A 23321-nucleotide genomic window follows, 5' to 3' on the forward strand; every position below is an offset into this window, starting at 1 on the left:
TAAATGGAGTGCTGTTCTGCATTTCATTTCTTAGATTAAGAAATCTTTTTAATGGTATTTTCCCATTCTGGGTTTCTGCCCTAACCAACTTCTGGGTAATCATGTGGAGATGGGTGAGAGTCACCTGCATGATTTTCTCCCTCTGATTTTCCCCTCTTGTCAGATAGCTTGGCCCTGTGGTGACATGACTGGTACTGGATGCTCCCTGTACAAGGAATTAGAGACCGACATTCTGGCAGGGCTCCAACACAATGCAACACTCCAGACCTCAATCTCAAGATTTGATTTTAATGTGAGCATGTATGCTATCAGCAGAGGTCCAGAAGGACAGGTTGCAGTAATTGTGTAAAATATACTGACCAGAAAGAATACAAGATGTGCACTAACCTCATGGAATACAGGAAGTACAATGATCACTGTATTTGGTTTGAGATTTCTGGGAAATAGTGGACACATGGAACAGACTCCCAGAGAAGGTAACTCAATTTGGCTCAATTGACTCCTTGAAGAGAGCTGGATATATATCTGTTAAGAGGGGAATTGAGAGTTATGGACATATTAATAGCACTCTGATTTTTTTCAGGGAAGGTAATGGAAGGATCTTAAAGTTTATTTTTAAAAGATATCAATTGGTGAAGAGGTATTTCATGACCATAAGCAGACGTGGAGGATGGATTGAATGCAATCAATGGGCCAAATTGGTCTTTTCTTTCTTTGTACTTGAAAGTTCTTAAATAGAAACACTTTGGAGGGATAATCAGTCAGTCCAGTTCTTTGAGATTTTTTAAAAGGTTTTGTGATAAATTGGAGTCCTCTTCTCACATGCGATATTTTGTCCACAGTCTGGGTTAAACAGGACCACACCGAGTGAGGTTTGCTAAATGGAAAAGGGTAGATCTCGATGGAGAGTTCATGAGTGACTGCTCCAGTCAGCCAAAAAGGTATCATTAAAGGCAATGGCCCAAAAATTGCTGCCAGGATAATGGTGAGGCTAATGACGCTCGCCGTTATTTATGTGCAAATGCCATATAGCAAGTTCAGGCAAGTGCAAATGTGCAATTAAACGCGGAAATCATAAGAGGCCCGAAATTGGTGGACATATCGCCTGGGGAATGCCGAATTAATAATGGGGAACAAAGAAATGGCAGACCAATTGAACAAATACTTTGGTTCTGTCTTCACGAAGGAAGACACAAATGACCTTCCGGATGTAGTAGGGGACCGAGGGTCTAGTGAGAAGGAGGAACTGAAGGATATCCTTATTAGGCCAGAAATTGTGCTGGGGAAATTGATGGATTGAAGGCCTATAAATCCCCAGGGCCTGATTGTCTGCATCCCAGAGTACTTAAGGAGGTGGCCCTAGAAATAGTGGATGCATTGGTAATCATTTTCCAACAGTCCATCGACTCTGGATCAGTTCCTATGGACTGGAGGGTAGCTAATGTAACACCACTTTTTTTAAAAAGGAGGGAGAGAAAACGGGTAATTATAGACCGGTTAGCCTGACATCAATAGTGGGGAAAATGTTGGAATCTATTATTAAGGATGAAATTGCAGCGCATTTGGAAAGCGGTGACAGGATCGGTCCAAGTCAGCCTGGATTTATGAAAGGGAAATCATGCTTGACAAATCTTCTGGAATTTTTTGAGGATGTAACTAGTAGAGTGGACAAGGGAGAACCAATGGATGTGGTGTATTTGGACTTTCAAAAGGCTTTTGACAAGGTCCCACACAAGAGATTGGTATACTAGATCAAGGCACATGGTATTGGGGGTAATGTACTGGCATGGATAGAGAATTGGTTGGCAGGCAGGAAGCAGAGAGTCGGAATAAACGGGTCCTTTTCGGAATGGGAGGCAGTGACTAGTGGAGTACCACAGGGCTCAGTGCTGGGACCCCATCTCTTCACAATATACATTAATGATTTGGATGAAGGAATTGAGGGTAATATCTCCAAGTTTGCAGATGACACTAAACTGGGTGGCGGTGTGAGCTGTGAGGAGGATGCTAAGAGGTTGCAGGGTGATTCAAAAAGGAGTTAGATATAGTCCTTACTACTCGGGGAATCAAGGGGTATGGCGAGAAAGCAGGAATGGGGTACTGAGGTTGCATGTTCAGCCATGAACTCATTGAATGGCGGTGCAGGCTCGAAGGGCCGAATGGCCTACTCCTGCACCTATTTTCTATGTTTCTATGTGATTTGGACAGGTGAGGAGAGTGGGAAAATGCATGGCAGATGCAGTATAATGTGGATAAATGTGAGGTTATCCACTTTGTTGGCAAAAACACGAAGTCAGAATATTATCTGAATGACGGAAGATTAGGAAAAGGAGAGGTGCAACGAGACCTGGGTGTCATGGTTCATCAGTCATTGAAAGCTGGAATGCAGGTACAGCAGGCGGTGAAGAAGGCAAATGGCATGTTGGCCTTCATAGCGAGGGGATTTGAGTATAGGAGCAGGGAGGTCTTACTGCAGTTGTACAGGGCTTTGGTGAGGCCTCACCTGGAATATTGTGTTCAGTTTTGGTCTCCTAATCTGAGGAAGGACGTTCTTGATATTGAGGGAGTGCAGCGAAGATTCACCAGACTGATTCCCGGGATGGCTGGACTGACATATGAGGAGACTGGATCAACTGGGCCTTTAGAAGGATGAGAGGGGATCTCATAGAAACATATAAGATTCTGACGGGACGGGATAGGTTAGATGCGGGAAGAATGTTCCCGATGTTAGGGAAGTCCAGAACCAGGGAACACAGTCTTAGGATAAGGGGTAGGCCACTTAGGACTGAGATGAGGAGAAACTTCTTCATTCAGAGAGTTGTTAACCTGTGGAATTCACTGCCACATTGGATATATTCAAGAGGGAGTTAGATGTGGCCCTTACGGCTAAAGGGATCAAAGGGTATGGAGAGAAAGCGGGTAAGGGTACTGAGGTGAATGATCAGCCATGATCATATTGAATGGCGGTGCAGGCTCGAAGGGCCAAATGGCCTACTCCTGCACCTATTTTCTATGTTTCTACCGCCCGAAATCGCGACATTGATCGAAAAATACCAACATACTGCCCACATAACGCCCTCACAGCGATCTGTTCCCCCCCGTCCCACAGCGATCTGTTTCCCCCCCGTCCCACAGCGATCTGTTTCCCCCCCGTCCCACAGCGATCTGTTTCCCCCCCGTCCCACAGCGATCTGTTTCCCCCCCGTCCCACAGCGATCTGTTTCCCCCCCGTCCCACAGCGATCTGTTTCCCCCCCGTCCCACAGCAATCTGTTTCCCCCCCGTCCCACATCGATCTGTTTCCCCCCCGTCCCACAGCGATCTGTTTCCCCCCGGTCCCACAGCGATCTGTTTCCCCCCCGTCCTACAGCGATCTGTTTCCCCCCCGTCCCACAGCGATCTGTTTCCCCCCCGTCCCACAGCGATCTGTTTCCCCCCCGTCCCACAGCGATCTGTTTCCCCCCCCGTCCCACAGCGATCTGTTTCCCCCCCGTCCCACAGCGATCTGTTTCCCCCCCGTCCCACAGCGATCTGTTTCCCCCCCGTCCCACAGCGATCTGTTCCCCCCGTCCCACAGCGATCTGTTTCCCCCCCGTCCCACAGCGATCTGTTTCCCCCCCGTCCCACAGCGATCTGTTTCCCCCCCGTCCCACAGCGATCTGTTTCCCCCCCGTCCCACAGCGATCTGTTTCCCCCCCCCGTCCCACAGCGATCTGTTTCCCCCCCGTCCCACAGCGATCTGTTTCCCCCCCGTCCCACAGCGATCTGTTTCCCCCCCCGTCCCACAGCGATCTGTTTCCCCCCCGTCCCACAGCGATCTGTTTCCCCCCCGTCCCACAGCGATCTGTTTCCCCCCCGTCCCACAGCGATCTGTTTCCCCCCCGTCCCACAGCGATCTGTTTCCCCCCCGTCCCACAGCGATCTGTTTCCCCCCCGTCCCACAGCGATCTGTTTCCCCCCCGTCCCACAGCGATCTGTTTCCCCCCCGTCCCACAGCGATCTGTTTCCCCCCCGTCCCACAGCGATCTGTTTCCCCCCCGTCCCACAGCGATCTGTTTCCCCCCGTCCCACAGCGATCTGTTTCCCCCCGTCCCACAGCGATCTGTTCCCCCCCCCGTCCCACAGCGATCTGTTCCCCCCCGTCCCACAGCGATTTGTTCCCCCCCGTCCCACAGCGATCTGTTCCCCCCCCTGTCCCACAGCGATCAGTTCCCCCCCGTCCCACAGCGATCTGTTCCCCCCCTCACAGCGATCAGTTCCCCCCCGTCCCACAGCGATCTGTTCCCCCCCCTGTCCCACAGCGATCTGTTCCCCCCCCTGTCCCACAGCGATCTGTTCCCCCCCGTCCCACAGCGATCTGTTCCCCCCCTCACAGCGATCAGTTCCCCCCCCTCTCACAGCGATCTGTTCCCCCCTGTCCCACAGCGATCTGTTCCCCCCCCCGTCCCACATTATTCTGTTCCCCCCCCTCACAGTGTTCTGTTCCCTCCCGCCCCACAGCGATCTGTTCCCCCCCCCTCACAGCGATCTGTTCCCACCCCTCACAGCGATCTGTTCCCCCCCCCTCACAGCGATCTGTTCCCCCCCCCTCACAGCGATCTGTTCCCCCCTGTCCCACAGCGATCTGTTCCCCCCCCCTCACAGCGATCTGTTCCCCCCTGTCCCACAGCGATCTGTTCCCCCCCCTCACAGCGATCTGTTCCCCCCCCCTCACAGCGATCTGTTCCCCCCCCCTCACAGCGATCTGTTCCCCCCTGTCCCACAGCGATCTGTTCCCCCCCCCTCACAGCGATCTGTTCCCCCCCCTCACAGCGATCTGTTCCCCCCTGTCCCACAGCGATCTGTTCCCACCCCTCACAGCGATCTGTTCCCCCCCCCTCACAGCGATCTGTTCCCCCCCCCTCACAGCGATCTGTTCCCCCCCCCTCACAGCGATCTGTTCCCCCCCCTCACAGCGATCTGTTCCCACCCCTCACAGCGATCTGTTCCCCCCCCCTCACAGCGATCTGTTCCCCCCCCTCACAGCGATCTGTTCCCCCCGCCCTCACAGCGATCTGTTCCCACCCCTCACAGCGATCTGTTCCCCCCCCCTCACAGCGATCTGTTCCCCCCGCCTCACAGCGATCTGTTCTCCCCCGTCCCACAGCGATCTGTTCTCCCCCGTCCCACAGCGATCTGTTCTCCCCCGTCCCACAGCGATCTGTTCTCCCCCGTCCCACAGCGATCTGTTCTCCCCCGTCCCACAGCGATCTGTTCTCCCCCGTCCCACAGCGATCTGTTCTCCCCCGTCCCACAGCGATCTGTTCCCCCCCCCCTCACAGCGATCTGTTCCCCCCCCCCCTCACAGCGATCTGTTCCCACCCCTCACAGCGATCTGTTCCCACCCCTCACAGTGTTCTGTTCACCCCCCCCCACAGCGATCTGTTCCCCCCCTCTCACAGCGATCTGTTCCCACCCCTCACAGCGATCTGTTCCCCCCCCCTCACAGCGATCTGTTCCCCCCCCCTCACAGCGATCTGTTCTCCCCCGTCCCACAGATATCTGTTCTCCCCCGTCCCACAGCGATCTGTTCCCCCCCCCCACCTCACAGTGTTCTGTTCACCCCCCCCCACAGCGATCTGTTCCCCACCCCACAGCGATCTGTTCCCCCCCCTCACAGCGATCTGTTCCCCCCGTCCCACAGCGATCTGTTCCCCCCCGTCCCACAGCGATTTGTTTCCCCCCCCCCCCCCGTCCCACAGCGATCTGTTCCCCCCCGTCCCACAGCGATTTGTTCCCCCCCCCCCCCCGTCCCACAGCGATCTGTTTCCCCCCCGTCCCACAGCGATCTGTTTCCCCCCGTCCCACAGCGATCTGTTTCCCCCCCGTCCCACAGCGATCTGTTTCCCCCCCGTCCCACAGCGATCTGTTCTCCCCCGTCCCACAGCGATCTGTTCTCCCCCGTCCCACAGCGATCTGTTTCCCCCCCGTCCCACAGCGATCTGTTTCCCCCCCGTCCCACAGCGATCTGTTTCCCCCCCGTCCCACAGCGATCTGTTCTCCCCCGTCCCACAGCGATCTGTTCTCCCCCGTCCCACAGCGATCTGTTCTCCCCCGTCCCACAGCGATCTGTTCCCCCCCGTCCCACAGCGATCTGTTCCCCCCCGTCCCACAGCGATCTGTTCTCCCCCGTCCCACAGCGATCTGTTCCCCCCCGTCCCACAGCGATCTGTTCCCCCCTGTCCCACAGCGATCTGTTCTCCCCCGTCCCACAGCGATCTGTTCTCCCCCGTCCCACAGCGATCTGTTCCCCCCCGTCCCACAGCGATCTGTTCCCCCCCCTCACAGTGTTCTGTTCCCCCCCTCACAGTGTTCTGTTCGCCCCCCCTCACCCCACAGCGATCTGTTCCCCCCCCCACAGCGATCTGTTCCCCCCCCCACAGCGATCTGTTCCCCCCCCCACAGCAATCTGTTCCCCCCCCACAGCGATCTGTTCCCCCCCCACAGCGATCTGTTCCCCCCCCCCCACAGCGATCTGTTCCCCCCCCCCACAGCGATCTGTTCCCCCCGTCCCACAGCGATCTGTTCCCCCCCCCCCGTCCCACAGCGATTTGTTCCCCCCCTGTCCCACAGCGATCAGTTCCCCCCCGTCCCACAACGATCAGTTGCCCCCGTCCCACAGCGATCTGTTACCCCTGTCCCACAGCGATCTGTTCCCCCCCCCTCACAGCGATCTGTTCCCCCCCCCTCACAGCGATCTGTTCCCCCCGTCCCACAGCGATCTGTTGCCCCCCGTCCCACAGCGATCTGTTCCCCCCGTCCCACAGCGATCTGTTCCCCCCTGTCCCACAGCGATCTGTTCCCCCCCCGTCCCACATTATTCTGTTCCCCCCCTCACAGTGTTCTGTTCCCTCCCACCCCACAGCGATCTGTTCCCCCCTGTCCCACAGCGATCTGTTCCCCCCCCTCACAGCGATCAGTTCCCCCCCCCTCACAGCGATCTGTTCCCCCCCCGTCCCACATTATTCTGTTCCCCCCCTCACAGCGTTCTGTTCCCTCCCACCCCACAGCGATCTGTTCCCCCCCCTCACAGCGATCAGTTCCCCCCCCCCTCACAGCGATCTGTTCCCCCCCCGTCCCACATTATTCTGTTCCCCCCCTCACAGCGATCTGTTCCCCCCTGTCCCACAGCGATCTGTTCCCCCCCCGTCCCACATTATTCTGTTCCCCCCCTCACAGTGTTCTGTCCCCCCCCCCCCTCACAGCGATCAGTTCCCCCCCCCCTCACAGCGATCAGTTCCCCTCCCCTCACAGCGATCAGTTCCCCTCCCCTCACAGCGATCAGTTCCCCCCCCTCACAGCGATCTGTTCCCCCCCCTCACAGCGATCTGTTCCCCCCTGTCCCACAGCGATCAGTTCCCCTCCCCTCACAGCGATCAGTTTCCCCCCCCTCACAGCGATCTGTTCCCCCCCCTCACAGCGATCTGTTCCCCCCTGTCCCACAGCGATCAGTTCCCCTCCCCTCACAGCGATCAGTTCCCCCCCCTCACAGCGATCTGTTCCCCCCTGTCCCACAGCGATCTGTTCCCCCCCCGTCCCACATTATTCTGTTCCCCCCCTCACAGTGTTCTGTCCCCCCCCCCCACAGCGATCTGTTCTCCCCCCCCCCACAGCGATCTGCTCCCCCCCCCCACAGCGATCCGTTCCCCCCCCCCCCACAGCGATCTGTTCCACCCCCCTCACAGTGTTCTGTTCCCACCTCACAATGTTCTGTTCCCCCCCCCCCCCCCCACAGCGATCTGTTCCCCCCCCACAGCAATCTGTTCTCCCCCCCCCCACAGCGATCTGTTCCCCCCCCCCCACAGCGATCTGTTCCCCCCCCACAGCAATCTGTTCCCCCCCCCCACAGCGATCTGTTCCCCCCCCCCACAGCGATCTGTTCCCCCCCCCCCCACAGCGATCTGTTCCCCCCCTCACAGCGATCTGTTCCCCCCCTCACAGCGATCTGTTCCCCCCCCCTCACAGCGATCTGTTCCCCCCCCACAGCAATCTGTTCCCCCCCCCCCACAGCGATCTGTTCCCCCCCCCCTCACAGTGTTCTGTTTTCCCCCCCCCCTCACAGCGATCTGTTCTTCCCCTCCCCCCCCCCACAGCGATCTGTCCCCCCCCCCCCTCACAGCGATCTGTTCTTCCCCTCCCCCCGCCTCACAGCGATCTGTTCTCCGCCCCCACCTCACAGCGATCTGTTCTCCCCCCCCCTCACAGCGATCTGTTCTCCCCCCCCAGCGATCTGTTCCCCCCCCTCACAGCGATCTGTTCTCCCCCCCCCAGCGATCTGTTCTCCCCCCCCAGCGATCTGTTCCCCCCCTCACAGCGATCTGTTCCCCCCCTCACAGCGATCTGTTCCCCCCCTCACAGCGATCTGTTCCCCCCCTCACAGCGATCTGTTCCCCCCCTCACAGCGATCTGTTCCCCCCCTCACAGCGATCTGTTCCCCCCCTCACAGCGATCTGTTGACCCCCCCTCACAGCGATCTGTTTCCCCCCCCCCACAGCGATCTGCTCCCCCCCCCCACAGCGATCTGTTCCCCCCCCCCCACAGCGATCTGTTCCCCCCCCACAGCGATCCGCTCCCCCCCCTCACAGCGATCTGTTCCCCCTCCCCTCACAGCGATCTGTTCCCCCTCCCCTCACAGCGATCTGTTTCCCTCCCCCTCTCACAGCGATCTGTTCCCCCCCCCTCACAGCGATCTGTTCCCCCCCTCACAGCGATCTGTTCCCCCCCCCTCACAGCGATCTGTTCCCCCCCTCACAGCGATCTGTTCCCCCCCTCACAGCGATCTGTTCCCCCCCCCCTCACAGCGATCTGTTCCCCCCCCCTCACAGCGATCTGTTCCCCCCCTCACAGCGATCTGTTTCCCTCCCCCTCTCACAGCGATCTGTTCCCCCCCCCCCTCACAGCGATCTGTTTCCCCCCCCCTCACAGCGATCTGTTCCCCCCCCCTCACAGCGATCTGTTCCCCCCCTCACAGCGATCTGTTCCCCCCCCACTCAGTGTTCTGTCTCCCCCCCCCCTCACAGCGATCTGTTCCCCCCCCCTCACAGCGATCTGTTCCCCCCCCTCACAGCGATCTGTTCCCCCCCCCTCACACCGATCTGTTCCCCCCCTCACAGCGATCTGTTCCCCCCCCACTCAGTGTTCTGTCTCCCCCCCCCTCACAGCGATCTGTTCCCCCCCCCTCACAGCGATCTGTTCCCCCCCCCTCACACCGATCTGTCCCCCCTCACCCGCCACAGCGATCTGTTCCCCCCCCCTCACAGCGATCTGTTCCCCCCCCCTCACAGCGATCTGTTCCCCCCCTCACAGCGATCTGTTCCCCCCCTCACAGTGATCTGTTCCCCCCCTCACAGCGATCTGTTCCCCCCCTCACAGCGATCTGTTTCCCTCCCCCCCTCACAGCGATCTGTTCCCCCCCCTCACAGCGATCTGTTCCCCCCCTCACAGCGATCTGTTCCCCCCCTCACAGCGATCTGTTGCCCCCCCCCCCCCCCCCGTCCCACAGCGATCTGTTTCCCCCCCGTCCCACAGCGATCTGTTTCCCCCCCCGTCCCACAGCGATCTGTTTCCCCCCCGTCCCACAGCGATCTGTTTCCCCCCCCCGTCCCACAGCGATCTGTTTCCCCCCCGTCCCACAGCGATCTGTTCCCCCCGTCCCACAGCGATCTGTTCCCCCCCGTCCCACAGCGATCTGTTCCCCCCCGTCCCACAGCGATCTGTTCCCCCCCTGTCCCACAGCGATCAGTTCCCCCCGTCCCACAACGATCAGTTCCCCACCCCGTCCCACAGCGATCTGTTCCCCCCCTCACAGCGATCAGTTCCCCCCCGTCCCACAGCGATCTGTTCCCCCCCCTGTCCCACAGCGATCTGTTCCCCCCCGTCCCACAGCGATCTGTTCCCCCCCTCACAGCGATCAGTTCCCCCCCCTCTCACAGCGATCAGTTCCCCCCCCTCTCACAGCGATCTGTTCCCCCCTGTCCCACAGCGATCTGTTCCCCCCCCCGTCCCACATTATTCTGTTCCCCCCCCTCACAGTGTTCTGTTCCCTCCCGCCCCACAGCGATCTGTTCCCCCCCGTCCCACAGCGATCTGTTCCGCCCCCCTCACAGCGATCTGTTCCCCCCCCCTCACAGCGATCTGTTCCCCCCTGTCCCACAGCGATCTGTTCCCCCCCCTCACAGCGATCTGTTCCCCCCCCCCTCACAGCGATCTGTTCCCACCCCTCACAGCGATCTGTTCCCCCCCCTCACAGCGATCTGTTCCCCCCCCTCACAGCGATCTGTTACCCCTGTCCCACAGCGATCTGTTCCCACCCCTCACAGCGATCTGTTCCCCCCCCCTCACAGCGATCTGTTCCCCCCCCCTCACAGCGATCTGTTCCCCCCCCTCACAGCGATCTGTTCCCACCCCTCACAGCGATCTGTTCCCCCCCCCTCACAGCGATCTGTTCCCCCCCCCTCACAGCGATCTGTTCCCCCCCCCTCACAGCGATCTGTTCCCCCCCCCTCACAGCGATCAGTTCCCCCCGCCCTCACAGCGATCTGTTCTCCCCCGTCCCACAGCGATCTGTTCTCCCCCGTCCCACAGCGATCTGTTCCCCCCCCCCCACCTCACAGTGTTCTGTTCACCCCCCCCCACAGCGATCTGTTCCCCACCCCACAGCGATCTGTTCCCCCCCCCACAGCGATTTGTTCCCCCCCCCCTCACAGCGATCTGTCCCCCCCCCCCCCAGCGATCTGCTCCCCCCCCCTCACAGCGATCTGTTCCCCCCGTCCCACAGCGATCTGTTCCCCCCCGTCCCACAGCGATTTGTTTCCCCCCCCCCCCCCCCCCCGTCCCACAGCGATCTGTTCCCCCCCGTCCCACAGCGATCTGTTCCCCCCCGTCCCACAGCGATCTGTTTCCCCCCCGTCCCACAGCGATCTGTTTCCCCCCCGTCCCACAGCGATCTGTTTCCCCCCCGTCCCACAGCGATCTGTTCCCCCCCGTCCCACAGCGATCTGTTCTCCCCCGTCCCACAGCGATCTGTTCTCCCCCCGTCCCACAGCGATCTGTTTCCCCCCCGTCCCACAGCGATCTGTTTCCCCCCCGTCCCACAGCGATCTGTTCTCCCCCGTCCCACAGCGATCTGTTCTCCCCCGTCCCACAGCGATCTGTTCTCCCCCGTCCCACAGCGATCTGTTCCCCCCCGTCCCACAGCGATCTGTTCTCCCCCGTCCCACAGCGATCTGTTCTCCCCCGTCCCACAGCGATCTGTTCCCCCCCCTCACAGTGTTCTGTTCGCCCCCCCTCACCCCACAGCGATCTGTTCCCCCCCCCACAGCGATCTGTTCCCCCCCCCACAGCGATCTGTTCCCCCCCCCACAGCGATCTGTTCCCCCCCCCCACAGCGATCTGTTCCCCCCCCCCACAGCGATCTGTTCCCCCCCCCACAGCGATCTGTTCCCCCCCCCCACAGCGATCTGTTCCCCCCCCCCGTCCCACAGCGATCTGTTCCCCCCCCCCGTCCCACAGCGATTTGTTCCCCCCCTGTCCCACAGCGATCAGTTCCCCCCCGTCCCACAACGATCAGTTGCCCCCGTCCCACAGCGATCTGTTCCCCCTGTCCCACAGCGATCTGTTCCCCCCCCCTCACAGCGATCTGTTCCCCCCCCCCTCACAGCGATCTGTTCCCCCCGTCCCACAGCGATCTGTTGCCCCCCCCCCCACAGCGATCTGTTCCCCCCCCCCACAGCGATCTGTTCCCCCCCCCACAGCGATCCGCTCCCCCCCCTCACAGCGATCTGTTTCCCTCCCCCTCTCACAGCGATCTGTTCCCCCCCCCTCACAGCGATCTGTTCCCCCCCTCACAGCGATCTGTTCCCCCCCCCCCTCACAGCGATCTGTTCCCCCCCTCACAGCGATCTGTTCCCCCCCTCACAGCGATCTGTTCCCCCCCCCCCTCACAGCGATCTGTTCCCCCCCCCTCACAGCGATCTGTTCCCCCCCTCACAGCGATCTGTTTCCCTCCCCCTCTCACAGCGATCTGTTCCCCCCCCCCCTCACAGCGATCTGTTCCCCCCCCCTCACAGCGATCTGTTCCCCCCCCCTCACAGCGATCTGTTCCCCCCCTCACAGCGATCTGTTCCCCCCCCACTCAGTGTTCTGTCTCCCCCCCCCCTCACAGCGATCTGTTCCCCCCCCTCACAGCGATCTGTTCCCCCCCCTCACAGCGATCTGTTCCCCCCCCCTCACACCGATCTGTTCCCCCCCTCACAGCGATCTGTTCCCCCCCCACTCAGTGTTCTGTCTCCCCCCCCCCTCACAGCGATCTGTTCCCCCCCCCTCACAGCGATCTGTTCCCCCCCCCTCACACCGATCTGTCCCCCCTCACCCGCCACAGCGATCTGTTCCCCCCCCCTCACAGCGATCTGTTCCCCCCCCCTCACAGCGATCTGTTCCCCCCCCTCACAGCGATCTGTTCCCCCCCCTCACAGTGATCTGTTCCCCCCCTCACAGCGATCTGTTCCCCCCCTCACAGCGATCTGTTTCCCTCCCCCCCTCACAGCGATCTGTTCCCCCCCCCTCACAGCGATCTGTTCCCCCCCCCTCACAGCGATCAGTTCCCCCCGCCCTCACAGCGATCTGTTCTCCCCCGTCCCACAGCGATCTGTTCTCCCCCGTCCCACAGCGATCTGTTCCCCCCCCCCCACCTCACAGTGTTCTGTTCACCCCCCCCCACAGCGATCTGTTCCCCACCCCACAGCGATCTGTTCCCCCCCCCACAGCGATTTGTTCCCCCCCCCCTCACAGCGATCTGTCCCCCCCCCCCCCCCAGCGATCTGCTCCCCCCCCCTCACAGCGATCTGTTCCCCCCGTCCCACAGCGATCTGTTCCCCCCCGTCCCACAGCGATTTGTTTCCCCCCCCCCCCCCCCGTCCCACAGCGATCTGTTCCCCCCCGTCCCACAGCGATCTGTTCCCCCCCGTCCCACAGCGATCTGTTTCCCCCCCGTCCCACAGCGATCTGTTTCCCCCCCGTCCCACAGCGATCTGTTTCCCCCCCGTCCCACAGCGATCTGTTTCCCCCCCATCCCACAGCGATCTGTTTCCCCCCCGTCCCACAGCGATCTGTTCCCCCCCGTCCCACAGCGATCTGTTCTCCCCCCGTCCCACAGCGATCTGTTCTCCCCCCGTCCCACAGCGATCTGTTTCCCCCCCGTCCCACAGCGATCTGTTTCCCCCCCGTCCCACAGCGATCTGTTCACCCCCGTCCCACAGCGATCTGTTCTCCCCCGTCCCACAGCGATCTGTTCTCCCCCGTCCCACAGCGATCTGTTCTCCCCCGTCCCACAGCGATCTGTTCCCCCCCGTCCCACAGCGATCTGTTCTCCCCCGTCCCACAGCGATCTGTTCTCCCCCGTCCCACAGCGATCTGTTCCCCCCCCTCACAGTGTTCTGTTCCCCCCCTCACAGTGTTCTGTTCGCCCCCCCTCACCCCACAGCGATCTGTTCCCCACCCCACAGCGATCTGTTCCCCCCCCCACAGCGATCTGTTCCCCCCCCCACAGCGATCTGTTCCCCCCCCCACAGCGATCTGTTCCCCCCCCCCCCCACAGCGATCTGTTCCCCCCCCCCACAGCGATCTGTTCCCCCCCCCCACAGCGATCTGTTCCCCCCCCCCACAGCGATCTGTTCCCCCCCCCCGTCCCACAGCGATCTGTTCCCCCCCCCCGTCCCACAGCGATTTGTTCCCCCCCTGTCCCACAGCGATCAGTTCCCCCCCGTCCCACAACGATCAGTTGCCCCCGTCCCACAGCGATCTGTTCCCCCTGTCCCACAGCGATCTGTTCCCCCCCCCTCACAGCGATCTGTTCCCCCCCCCCTCACAGCGATCTGTTCCCCCCGTCCCACAGCGATCTGTTGCCCCCTGTCCCACAGCGATCTGTTCCCCCCCCCCTCACAGCGATCTGTTCCCCCCGTCCCACAGCGATCTGTTCCCCCCTGTCCCACAGCGATCTGTTCCCCCCCCGTCCCACATTATTCTGTTCCCCCCCTCACAGTGTTCTGTTCCCTCCCACCCCACAGCGATCTGTTCCCCCCTGTCCCACAGCGATCTGTTCCCCCCCCCTCACAGCGATCTGTTCCCCCCGTCCCACAGCGATCTGTTCCCCCCTGTCCCACAGCGATCTGTTCCCCCCCCGTCCCACAGCGATCTGTTCTCCCCCGTCCCACAGCGATCTGTTCTCCCCCGTCCCACAGCGATCTGTTCTCCCCCGTCCCACAGCGATCTGTTCTCCCCAGTCCCACAGCGATCTGTTCCCCCCCGTCCCACAGCGATCTGTTCTCCCCCGTCCCACAGCGATCTGTTCCCCCCCGTCCCACAGCGATCTGTTCTCCCCCGTCCCACAGCGATCTGTTCTCCCCCGTCCCACAGCGATCTGTTCCCCCCCGTCCCACAGCGATCTGTTCTCCCCCGTCCCACAGCGATCTGTTCTCCCCCGTCCCACAGCGATCTGTTCTCCCCCGTCCCACAGCGATCTGTTCCCCCCCGTCCCACAGCGATCTGTTCTCCCCCGTCCCACAGCGATCTGTTCTCCCCCGTCCCACAGCGATCTGTTCCCCCCCCTCACAGTGTTCTGTTCCCCCCCTCACAGTGTTCTGTTCGCCCCCCCTCACCCCACAGCGATCTGTTCCCCCCCCCACAGCGATCTGTTCCCCCCCCCACAGCGATCTGTTCCCCCCCCCACAGCGATCTGTTCCCCCCCCCCCACAGCGATCTGTTCCCCCCCCCCCACAGCGATCTGTTCCCCCCCCCCCACAGCGATCTGTTCCCCCCCCCCACAGCGATCTGTTCCCCCCCCCACAGCGATCTGTTCCCCCCCCCCGTCCCACAGCGATCTGTTCCCCCCCCCCCGTCCCACAGCGATTTGTTCCCCCCCTGTCCCACAGCGATCAGTTCCCCCCCGTCCCACAACGATCAGTTGCCCCCGTCCCACAGCGATCTGTTCCCCCTGTCCCACAGCGATCTGTTCCCCCCCCCTCACAGCGATCTGTTCCCCCCCCCCTCACAGCGATCTGTTCCCCCCGTCCCACAGCGATCTGTTGCCCCCTGTCCCACAGCGATCTGTTCCCCCCCCCCTCACAGCGATCTGTTCCCCCCGTCCCACAGCGATCTGTTCCCCCCTGTCCCACAGCGATCTGTTCCCCCCCCGTCCCACATTATTCTGTTCCCCCCCTCACAGTGTTCTGTTCCCCCCCCCTCACAGCGATCAGTTTCCCCCCCCCTCACAGCGATCAGTTCCCCCCCCCTCACAGCGATCTGTTCCCCCCGTCCCACAGCGATCTGTTCCCCCCTGTCCCACAGCGATCTGTTCCCCCCCCGTCCCACATTATTCTGTTCCCCCCCTCACAGTGTTCTGTTCCCTCCCACCCCACAGCGATCTGTTCCCCCCCCTCACAGCGATCAGTTCCCCCCCCCCTCACAGCGATCTGTTCCCCCCCGTCCCACATTATTCTGTTCCCCCCCTCACAGCGATCTGTTCCCCCCTGTCCCACAGCGATCTGTTCCCCCCCCGTCCCACATTATTCTGTTCCCCCCCTCACAGTGTTCTGTCCCCCCCCCCCCCACAGCGATCTGTTCTCCCCCCCCCCACAGCGATCTGTTCTCCCCCGTCCCACATTATTCTGTTCCCCCCCTCACAGTGTTCTGTCCCCCCCCCCTCACAGCGATCAGTTCCCCCCCCCCTCACAGCGATCAGTTCCCCTCCCCTCACAGCGATCAGTTCCCCTCCCCTCACAGCGATCAGTTCCCCCCCCTCACAGCGATCAGTTCCCCCCCCTCACAGCGATCTGTTCCCCCCTGTCCCACAGCGATCTGTTCCCCCCCCCTCACAGCGATCTGTTCCCCCGCCTCACAGCGATCAGTTCCCCTCCCCTCACAGCGATTAGTTCCCCCCCCTCACAGCGATCAGTTCCCCCCCCTCACAGCGATCTGTTCCCCCCCCTCACAGCGATCTGTTCCCCCCTGTCCCACAGCGATCTGTTCCCCCCCCCGTCCCACATTATTCTGTTCCCCCCCTCACAGTGTTCTGTCCCCCCCCCCCCCACAGCGATCTGTTCTCCCCCCCCCCACAGCGATCTGCTCCCCCCCCCCACAGCGATCTGTTCCCCCCCCCCACAGCGATCCGTTCCCCCCCCCCACAGCGATCTGTTCCACCCCCCTCACAGTGTTCTGTTCCCACCTCACAATGTTCTGTTCCCCCCCCCCCCCCACACAGCGATCTGTTCCCCCCCCCCACAGCGATCTGTTCCCCCCCCCCCACAGCGATCTGTTCCCCCCCCACAGCAATCTGTTCCCCCCCCCCACAGCGATCTGTTCCCCCCCCACAGCAATCTGTTCCCCCCCCCACAGCGATCTGTTCCCCCCCCACAGCAATCTGTTCCCCCCCCCCACAGCGATCTGTTCCCCCCCCACAGCGATCTGTTCCCCCCCCCCTCACAGTGTTCTGTTCCCCCCTCACAGTGTTCTGTTTCCCCCCCCCCCACACAGCGATCTGTTCTTCCCCTCCCCCCCCCCACAGCGATCTGTTCCCCCCCCCCTCACAGCGATCTGTTCTTCCCCTCCCCCCCCTCACAGCGATCTGTTCTCCCCCCCCTCACAGCGATCTGTTCTCCCCCTCACAGCGATCTGTTCCCCCCCTCACAGCGATCTGTTGCCCCCCCCCCCCCCGTCCCACAGCGATCTGTTTCCCCCCCGTCCCACAGCGATCTGTTTCCCCCCCATCCCACAGCGATCTGTTCCCTCCCGCCCCACAGCGATCTGTTCCCCCCCGTCCCACAGCGATCTGTTCCCCCCCCCTCACAGCGATCTGTTCCCCCCCCCTCACAGCGATCTGTTCCCCCCTGTCCCACAGCGATCTGTTCCCCCCCCTCACAGCGATCTGTTTCCCCCCCCCTCACAGCGATCTGTTCCCACCCCTCACAGCGATCTGTTCCCCCCCCTCACAGCGATCTGTTCCCCCCCCTCACAGCGATCTGTTACCCCTGTCCCACAGCGATCTGTTCCCACCCCTCACAGCGATCTGTTCCCCCCCCCTCACAGCGATCTGTTCCCCCCCCCTCACAGCGATCTGTTCCCCCCCCTCACAGCGATCTGTTCCCACCCCTCACAGCGATCTGTTCCCCCCCCCTCACAGCGATCTGTTCCCCCCCCCTCACAGCGATCTGTTCCCCCCCCCTCACAGCGATCAGTTCCCCCCGCCCTCACAGCGATCTGTTCTCCCCCGTCCCACAGCGATCTGTTCTCCCCCGTCCCACAGCGATCTGTTCCCCCCCCCCCACCTCACAGTGTTCTGTTCATCCCCCCCCACAGCGATCTGTTCCCCACCCCACAGCGATCTGTTCCCCCCCCCCCCCCAGCGATCTGCTCCCCCCCCCTCACAGCGATCTGTTCCCCCCGTCCCACAGCGATCTGTTCCCCCCCGTCCCACAGCGATTTGTTTCCCCCCCCCCCCCCCCGTCCCACAGCGATCTGTTCCCCCCCGTCCCACAGCGATCTGTTCCCCCCCGTCCCACAGCGATCTGTTTCCCCCCCGTCCCACAGCGATCTGTTTCCCCCCCGTCCCACAGCGATCTGTTTCCCCCCCGTCCCACAGCGATCTGTTCCCCCCCGTCCCACAGCGATCTGTTCTCCCCCGTCCCACAGCGATCTGTTCTCCCCCCGTCCCACAGCGATCTGTTTCCCCCCCGTCCCACAGCGATCTGTTTCCCCCCCGTCCCACAGCGATCTGTTCTCCCCCGTCCCACAGCGATCTGTTCTCCCCCGTCCCACAGCGATCTGTTCTCCCCCGTCCCACAGCGATCTGTTCCCCCCCGTCCCACAGCGATCTGTTCCCCCCCGTCCCACAGCGATCTGTTCTCCCCCGTCCCACAGCGATCTGTTCTCCCCCGTCCCACAGCGATCTGTTCCCCCCCCTCACAGTGTTCTGTTCCCCCCCTCACAGTGTTCTGTTCGCCCCCCCTCACCCCACAGCGATCTGTTCCCCCCCCCACAGCGATCTGTTCCCCCCCCCACAGCGATCTGTTCCCCCCCCCACAGCGATCTGTTCCCCCCCCCACAGCGATCTGTTCCCCCCCCCACAGCGATCTGTTCCCCCCCCCCACAGCGATCTGTTCCCCCCCCCCCACAGCGATCTGTTCCCCCCCCCCACAGCGATCTGTTCCCCCCCCCCACAGCGATCTGTTCCCCCCCCCCACAGCGATCTGTTCCCCCCCCCCGTCCCACAGCGATTTGTTCCCCCCCTGTCCCACAGCGATCAGTTCCCCCCCGTCCCACAACGATCAGTTGCCCCCGTCCCACAGCGATCTGTTCCCCCTGTCCCACAGCGATCTGTTCCCCCCCCCTCACAGCGATCTGTTCCCCCCCCCTCACAGCGATCTGTTCCCCCCGTCCCACAGCGATCTGTTGCCCCCCCCCCCACAGCGATCTGTTCCCCCCCCCCACAGCGATCTGTTCCCCCCCCACAGCGATCCGCTCCCCCCCCTCACAGCGATCTGTTCCCCCCCCCTCACAGCGATCTGTTCCCCCCCTCACAGCGATCTGTTCCCCCCCTCACAGCGATCAGTTCCCCCCCCCCCCTCACAGCGATCTGTTCCCCCCCCCTCACAGCGATCTGTTCCCCCCCTCACAGCGATCTGTTTCCCTCCCCCTCTCACAGCGATCTGTTCCCCCCCCCCTCACAGCGATCTGTTCCCCCCCCCTCACAGCGATCTGTTCCCCCCCCCTCACAGCGATCTGTTCCCCCCCTCACAGCGATCTGTTCCCCCCCCACTCAGTGTTCTGTCTCCCCCCCCCTCACAGCGATCTGTTCCCCCCCCCTCACAGCGATCTGTTCCCCCCCCTCACAGCGATCTGTTCCCCCCCCCTCACACCGATCTGTTCCCCCCCTCACAGCGATCTGTTCCCCCCCCCTCACACCGATCTGTCCCCCCTCACCCGCCACAGCGATCTGTTCCCCCCCCCTCACAGCGATCTGTTCCCCCCCCCTCACAGCGATCTGTTCCCCCCCCTCACAGCGATCTGTTCCCCCCCCTCACAGTGATCTGTTCCCCCCCTCACAGCGATCTGTTCCCCCCCTCACAGCGATCTGTTTCCCTCCCCCCCTCACAGCGATCTGTTCCCCCCCCTCACAGCGATCTGTTCCCCCCCTCACAGCGATCTGTTGCCCCCCCCCCCCCCGTCCCACAGCGATCTGTTTCCCCCCCGTCCCACAGCGATCTGTTTCCCCCCCCGTCCCACAGCGATCTGTTTCCCCCCCGTCCCACAGCGATCTGTTTCCCCCCCCGTCCCACAGCGATCTGTTTCCCCCCCGTCCCACAGCGATCTGTTCCCCCCGTCCCACAGCGATCTGTTCCCCCCCGTCCCACAGCGATCTGTTCCCCCCCGTCCCACAGCGATCTGTTCCCCCCCTGTCCCACAGCGATCAGTTCCCCCCGTCCCACAACGATCAGTTCCCCACCCCGTCCCACAGCGATCTGTTCCCCCCCTCACAGCGATCAGTTCCCCCCCGTCCCACAGCGATCTGTTCCCCCCCCTGTCCCACAGCGATCTGTTCCCCCCCGTCCCACAGCGATCTGTTCCCCCCCTCACAGCGATCAGTTCCCCCCCCTCTCACAGCGATCAGTTCCCCCCCCTCTCACAGCGATCTGTTCCCCCCTGTCCCACAGCGATCTGTTCCCCCCCCCGTCCCACATTATTCTGTTCCCCCCCCTCACAGTGTTCTGTTCCCTCCCGCCCCACAGCGATCTGTTCCCCCCCGTCCCACAGCGATCTGTTCCCCCCCCCTCACAGCGATCTGTTCCCCCCCCCTCACAGCGATCTGTTCCCCCCTGTCCCACAGCGATCTGTTCCCCCCCCTCACAGCGATCTGTTCCCCCCCCCTCACAGCGATCTGTTCCCACCCCTCACAGCGATCTGTTCCCCCCCCTCACAGCGATCTGTTCCCCCCCCTCACAGCGATCTGTTACCCCTGTCCCACAGCGATCTGTTCCCACCCCTCACAGCGATCTGTTCCCCCCCCCTCACAGCGATCTGTTCCCCCCCCCTCACAGCGATCTGTTCCCCCCCCTCACAGCGATCTGTTCCCACCCCTCACAGCGATCTGTTCCCCCCCCCTCACAGCGATCTGTTCCCCCCCCCCTCACAGCGATCTGTTCCCCCCCCCTCACAGCGATCAGTTCCCCCCGCCCTCACAGCGATCTGTTCTCCCCCGTCCCACAGCGATCTGTTCTCCCCCGTCCCACAGCGATCTGTTCCCCCCCCCCCCCACCTCACAGTGTTCTGTTCACCCCCCCCCACAGCGATCTGTTCCCCACCTCACAGCGATCTGTTCCCCCCCCACAGCGATTTGTTCCCCCCCCCCTCACAGCGATCTGTCCCCCCCCCCCCCCCAGCGATCTGCTCCCCCCCCCTCACAGCGATCTGTTCCCCCCGTCCCACAGCGATCTGTTCCCCCCCGTCCCACAGCGATTTGTTTCCCCCCCCCCCCCCCGTCCCACAGCGATCTGTTCCCCCCGTCCCACAGCGATCTGTTCCCCCCCGTCCCACAGCGATCTGTTTCCCCCCCGTCCCACAGCGATCTGTTTCCCCCCCGTCCCACAGCGATCTGTTTCCCCCCCCATCCCACAGCGATCTGTTTCCCCCCCGTCCCACAGCGATCTGTTCCCCCCCGTCCCACAGCGATCTGTTCTCCCCCGTCCCACAGCGATCTGTTCTCCCCCCGTCCCACAGCGATCTGTTTCCCCCCCGTCCCACAGCGATCTGTTTCCCCCCCGTCCCACAGCGATCTGTTCTCCCCCGTCCCACAGCGATCTGTTCTCCCCCGTCCCACAGCGATCTGTTCTCCCCCGTCCCACAGCGATCTGTTCCCCCCCGTCCCACAGCGATCTGTTCTCCCCCGTCCCACAGCGATCTGTTCTCCCCCGTCCCACAGCGATCTGTTCCCCCCCCTCACAGTGTTCTGTTCCCCCCCTCACAGTGTTCTGTTCGCCCCCCCTCACCCCACAGCGATCTGTTCCCCCCCCCACAGCGATCTGTTCCCCCCCCCACAGCGATCTGTTCCCCCCCCCACAGCGATCTGTTCCCCCCCCCACAGCGATCTGTTCCCCCCCCCCCACAGCGATCTGTTCCCCCCCCCCACAGCGATCTGTTCCCCCCCCCCACAGCGATCTGTTCCCCCCCCCCACAGCGATCTGTTCCCCCCCCCCACAGCGATCTGTTCCCCCCCCCCGTCCCACAGCGATCTGTTCCCCCCCCCCGTCCCACAGCGATTTGTTCCCCCCCTGTCCCACAGCGATCAGTTCCCCCCGTCCCACAGCGATCTGTTCCCCCTGTCCCACAGCGATCTGTTCCCCCCCCCTCACAGCGATCTGTTCCCCCCCCTCACAGCGATCTGTTCCCCCGTCCCACAGCGATCTGTTGCCCCCTGTCCCACAGCGATCTGTTCCCCCCCCCCTCACAGCGATCTGTTCCCCCCGTCCCACAGCGATCTGTTCCCCCCTGTCCCACAGCGATCTGTTCCCCCCCCGTCCCACATTATTCTGTTCCCCCCCTCACAGTGTTCTGTTCCCTCCCACCCCACAGCGATCTGTTCCCCCCTGTCCCACAGCGATCTGTTCCCCCCCCCTCACAGCGATCAGTTTCCCCCCCCCTCACAGCGATCAGTTCCCCCCCCCTCACAGCGATCTGTTCCCCCCGTCCCACAGCGATCTGTTCCCCCCTGTCCCACAGCGATCTGTTCCCCCCCCGTCCCACATTATTCTGTTCCCCCCCTCACAGTGTTCTGTTCCCTCCCACCCCACAGCGATCTGTTCCCCCCCCTCACAGCGATCAGTTCCCCCCCCCCCTCACAGCGATCTGTTCCCCCCCCGTCCCACATTATTCTGTTCCCCCCCTCACAGCGATCTGTTCCCCCCTGTCCCACAGCGATCTGTTCCCCCCCCGTCCCACATTATTCTGTTCCCCCCCTCACAGTGTTCTGTCCCCCCCCCCCCCCCACAGCGATCTGTTCTCCCCCCCCCCACAGCGATCTGTTCTCCCCCGTCCCACATTATTCTGTTCCCCCCCTCACAGTGTTCTGTCCCCCCCCCCTCACAGCGATCAGTTCCCCCCCCCCTCACAGCGATCAGTTCCCCTCCCCTCACAGCGATCAGTTCCCCTCCCCTCACAGCGATCAGTTCCCCCCCCCCTCACAGCGATCTGTTCCCCCCTGTCCCACAGCGATCTGTTCCCCCCCCCTCACAGCGATCTGTTCCCCCGCCTCACAGCGATCAGTTCCCCTCCCCTCACAGCGATTAGTTCCCCCCCCTCACAGCGATCAGTTCCCCCCCCTCACAGCGATCTGTTCCCCCCCCTCACAGCGATCAGTTCCCCCCCCTCACAGCGATCTGTTCCCCCCTGTCCCACAGCGATCTGTTCCCCCCCCCGTCCCACATTATTCTGTTCCCCCCCTCACAGTGTTCTGTCCCCCCCCCCCCCACAGCGATCTGTTCTCCCCCCCCCCCACAGCGATCTGCTCCCCCCCCCCACAGCGATCTGTTCCCCCCCCCCACAGCGATCCGTTCCCCCCCCCCACAGCGATCTGTTCCACCCCCCTCACAGTGTTCTGTTCCCACCTCACAATGTTCTGTTCCCCCCCCCCCCCCACACAGCGATCTGTTCCCCCCCCACACAGCGATCTGTTCCCCCCCCCCACAGCGATCTGTTCCCCCCCCCCCCCACAGCGATCTGTTCCCCCCCCACAGCAATCTGTTCCCCCCCCCCACAGCGATCTGTTCCCCCCCCCCTCACAGTGTTCTGTTCCCCCCTCACAGTGTTCTGTTTCCCCCCCTCCCCACACAGCGATCTGTTCTTCCCCTCCCCCCCCCCACAGCGATCTGTTCCCCCCCCCCTCACAGCGATCTGATCTTCCCCTCCCCCCCCTCACAGCGATCTGTTCTCCCCCCCCTCACAGCGATCTGTTCTCCCCCCCCCAGCGATCTGTTCCCCCCCTCACAGCGATCTGTTCCCCCCCTCACAGCGATCTGTTCCCCCCTCACAGCGATCTGTTCCCCCCCTCACAGCGATCTGTTGACCCCCCCTCACAGCGATCTGTTTCCCCCCCCCCCACAGCGATCTGCTCCCCCCCCCCCACAGCGATCTGTTCCCCCCCCCCACAGCGATCTGTTCCCCCCCCACAGCGATCTGTTTCCCTCCCCCTCTCACAGCGATCTGTTCCCCCCCTCTCACAGCGATCTGTTCCCCCCCCAC

The 23321-nt window shown here is 62.8% G+C and overlaps 1 protein-coding gene across 4 annotated transcripts in view; it reads left to right on the plus strand.

The window, feature by feature from the left end:
- Window positions 1–23321, plus strand: part of LOC139226454 (RIMS-binding protein 2-like) — a 267359-nt gene that overhangs the window by 212621 nt on the left and 31417 nt on the right. The gene's annotated exons all lie outside the window — the stretch shown is intronic.

Source organism: Pristiophorus japonicus, chromosome 16 (assembly GCF_044704955.1).
Source record: "Pristiophorus japonicus isolate sPriJap1 chromosome 16, sPriJap1.hap1, whole genome shotgun sequence".
Lineage (NCBI taxonomy): Eukaryota > Metazoa > Chordata > Chondrichthyes > Pristiophoridae > Pristiophorus > Pristiophorus japonicus.